The 4,069-nt window shown below is 38.2% G+C and overlaps 1 pseudogene; it reads right to left on the reverse strand.

Moving 5' to 3' along the window:
• Window positions 1-2,589: 2,589 nt before the first annotated feature.
• On the reverse strand, window positions 2,590-3,714 carry LOC144656225 (melanocyte-stimulating hormone receptor-like; annotated as a pseudogene).
• Between the last annotated feature and the right edge of the window lie 355 nt (window positions 3,715-4,069).

Here is a 4,069-nt window from a genome sequence, read left to right on the forward strand (position 1 = left end):
CTCTAGCAGTTGAGTGAAGGCGTGGATCAGTCAGCCACCAAGTGGTTTGTGTTGGGAATTTAATCAGGTTGAACTAAGCATCATGCAAAGATCACAAACAACGCAACTCAACTTGGGGGAGTTCAATTGTATTGCCGGATTAAATCATTTCTATGGCAATATACTAAAATTTGTTTTCCCATTCATTTTCAAGTTGCTTTTATAAAAGAAGATTTGTTTAATGCTTCTTCCAGTGGACTAAACGGACAATCACACGGCATATTCCATTAACTTTCTTTTAACTTTCTTTTCCAGACGAGATGTTCTTCTTCTTAACGAACACCAATTAAAAAGGAACGAGAGCACTGCTGTGCTTTGAACCTCTCAAGGTAAAATACAGCACGTTTCATAAGTTGTTTATGTTTTTCTCCTATGTTTAATTAGCACATGAAAGGCTCCCATACACCCAGTGTTCTAAAGGAAAATACTTAAATAAATCTCTTAGTTTAATCTTAGGTGGCAAGTTATGGAAATGGGATATATTGCGAGGGGGTGTTACGCAGCAAAATGTAGTACTAACGCAAAATGTAATAAAAATCGCCGCAAAATGTAATAATAAATGTAATAACCTTTTAACGCAAAATGTAATAAATTTTCTAACGCATAATGTAATAACGCAAAATTTAATAACCGTTAAATAACATGTCTGTTTCATGAATTAAGCAAATTGTATTCAATAATGTACCTCGTTTAAGTTAACAAGGACCAAATAAGAACTGTCCTTCCCGAAGTCCTATTTCTTTCTGGCAGGTACTTATTGGAGTTAGGAATTTTGTACCTCCTCCAACCACGCTGTCCTTTTAGATCGGATTATGAGGAGTAGATGGAGCCTTTAATCTTTTTGTTAATAGGTTGGGTATGTTGGGGCAGATTAAAAATCCCCGCTCCCAATCCGCAATAATAGCAAAATAGATACAAGCAAATAGTCTTCGTTTTCAACGCCATTTTTTGCCACCCACCAAAACTAGCACTTTAAAACGCGTCAATATTTATATATTATCGCATTGAAAAAATGTGCTGTAATTGAGCAGTTTCGCAATATTTGGGAAATATACACCCACTGATTTCATAATATTATCGATTCAAGTGGCTAAAACCAATGTTTCATTTCAATCCTAAAATACTCTTCTTTTTGGTCTGTTTTGTCGAGGAATATCCTGTTGATTTCTTCGAAGGCGGATAATTAGTAGGTGAAGGATAAACTCAAACGAACGCTTAATAAAACATTCGCCATTTTACACCGAGCACATGGTAGGACTAAGTAGAGAGAGAGCACATAAGTGTCAGGAGGTTAAATTTAGAAGCATGCGCGAGCGTACTGGTAGCCCTGATAGCACTGATCAACATGCAAGTTAAGTTAGACCGGGGCTTTGTTAAAGCAAATCAGCGGTATGCCTATCGTAAAGTATACTTTCCTTCTTCATACATTCATACATACATACGAGATACGAGCAAAATTAAGGCTGGGAAATGGGAATTATAACCGCCCTGCCCCCTTAGGACTCTCTTTCTGCACTTTCGAAATTAATGAAAACATTTTTTTCAGTACTCTTTAGGTGGAAATTTATATCTGCCATGAAAACGCTTTATCACAAACCATCTCGTGTCAATGTCTGAAAAAAAAGATCACATTTCCGTTGAGATAAGAGGTGACTTCTACAGGAAAACAAAATAAATATAAATTAAATCCGGAAAATAGGTTTTTATTATTACGGGTCAAACGATCTTCATTCCTGTAATTAGTAAAATAACAATTACTAAGTAATGGAATATTGAAAGAATCATTTTATTTCTCATTGCGGTAGCCAAATATCCTGGCGCTTTCACTGATTAGTTCGTAAACGTTAATTACAAGTGGGTCGAGCGACACCTTAGATGCGTACGCCATACGTATTGTGCAGTTTTCTCCGCAATATTCGGAGCCAAACTCCCTGCTGAGGGTGGCGTGGCTTGCCCAGTTTCTGGTGCGGTGGTTTGCAAAGGAGTTTCCGCTTGTGCGTCCTTCGAGGACTGGTTGGCTTTGACTTGTTTTTTCAATGCATCGTGCTGGAGCTGTATGGTTTCTATCTGGGACGAAAGGCTTGGTATGGCCGCTAACAGCACGGATCACCTGACGGATGTTGAAGGTTCGTCTGAGGTGTTGTCCTCGTGCTCCGTATCATCGACTGGGTTTTGAACAGGACCAGGGCAATTTTTACCCAGCTAACCGATTTGATGGTTTGATTTTGGGGTTTCAGTCCACCCCGGGCACTTTCCTTTACGCGATGACATACCTTATTGTATATTTTCGCGGGACAACGGAAAATGGAAGGAAATCGCGAGACATCGCGAGGCCAAAAAACGTGAGAAAAAAAAAGAAATCGGACGGGCTATCGCGATGAAAACGCGAAAACGCCAATAAGCCCGCGAAAATAAGAACAATAAGATAATCCAAAAGAAAACTAATCCAAAATAAGCAGATCGAAAGATGCTACATGCGATAAGAAACGAATTGATCAGCGCGATCAAAGTTCAATGCGACTACGTAATACGAGATTGCAGACTGTCAAAGTAGTAGCTCACATTAACACAATTTAACTAGTTAAATATTACTCAAAACACAATTTACCTTTACGATCAGTCTGCCTAAATTCTAATAACTGCGTTTCAAATTGAAATTTGAAATTTAATTGTCACCGTTCCTCGACCACTGTTAATTTTTTAAAGTATCTCACAGGTATTTAAATTCTTATGATTCCTCTCCGTTTTCTGTACAACACAAATTTCTAGCAATACTTCTAACACTTTCTCTAATTTCCTTTATCCTCCGATAGTAAAGCAAAGGGTTAACAAAAGACGAAGAAAACACAACGACCACGCAAGCATTGAAGGCTGCTATCGATGATTTAGTTCCGAATTCGTCCATTATGATAACTATCAAAAGGCAGCACACGTACGGACCGTAACTCAGAAAAAATATTGCAAGAATATACAGAATTGTGAAAACAGACTTTTGGTATTTTTCGATGTCGATGGAGTTTTGATTTGTTTGCACTTGACTTTGATGGTGACGTATGATTTGAAAAACTTTGAAATAAGCGAAGAAAGTGATAAAAATACAAAGTGCTTCCCCTAAAATGAAAATGACAGTAAATGCACCAAAGAATCTTTTCGTATAATACCAGCTGTACGCTTGAAAAGCGAAAAACGCAAGAAGCAAAACTACAAACGTGATATAAATAATAACGACTCGACGCACTGTAAGAAGAGATCTTCGGCTCATATGCAGCCATCTTTCTACAGCTATTATCGTCATGACGATGACTGTTAGAGAGGAAAAGTAGAATCCAACGATTTGTGTTATAAGAGCAACAATGCAGATCATATTTCTGTTTCCAGCTAATAGCGCCAGTTGGTAGATAGCGAAAAGCGGCTGAGTTAGTAACCCAGTGCAAAAGTCTGTGAAGGCCAAACCAGCCAGAAGAACATAAGATGGACTGGTCCTGGAGAGAAGGGGTCTTCCAAATTGCTACCATAATCAAAACATTTCCCACCACTGCCATCGGTGCTAGAAGTAAGTGGAACAACACAGTTTGTAGTAGTTACCTGATAGTAAACTGAGCTGCTTTTACTGACATTTAAATAATATAGAAACGAACACCATCTGTCCGGTAAACGAGAAGAATTGAAGGCCATCGCCGCGAGTTACTCTGAATCCTTGAACGGATTCACTAGAAATGGACTTGCACGGTGAACTGTTTGCCTAGTTTTCCACTTTTATATTGTCCTTGCCTATTCGTTTTGTCCTACCTTTTCCTAGCAGCTGAGTTAAGTCTGCCTTGTGATAAATGGTACGTAACTAATTTTAATTCGACGTGGATAGTTCAGCCCCCTTGAAGAGTTTTGTGTTGGGAATTTAATCAATCAGGTTGAACTAAGCATCATACAAAGATGGCACAAATACAACGCAACTCAACTTTGGGAGAGTTTAATTGATATTGATTGATTAAAAATCGTTTCTAATGGCAATATAGTTATATTTGTTTTCACA

Source organism: Oculina patagonica, chromosome 6 (assembly GCF_052425735.1).
Source record: "Oculina patagonica isolate OP01 chromosome 6, crgOcupat, whole genome shotgun sequence".
NCBI lineage: Eukaryota > Metazoa > Cnidaria > Anthozoa > Scleractinia > Oculinidae > Oculina > Oculina patagonica.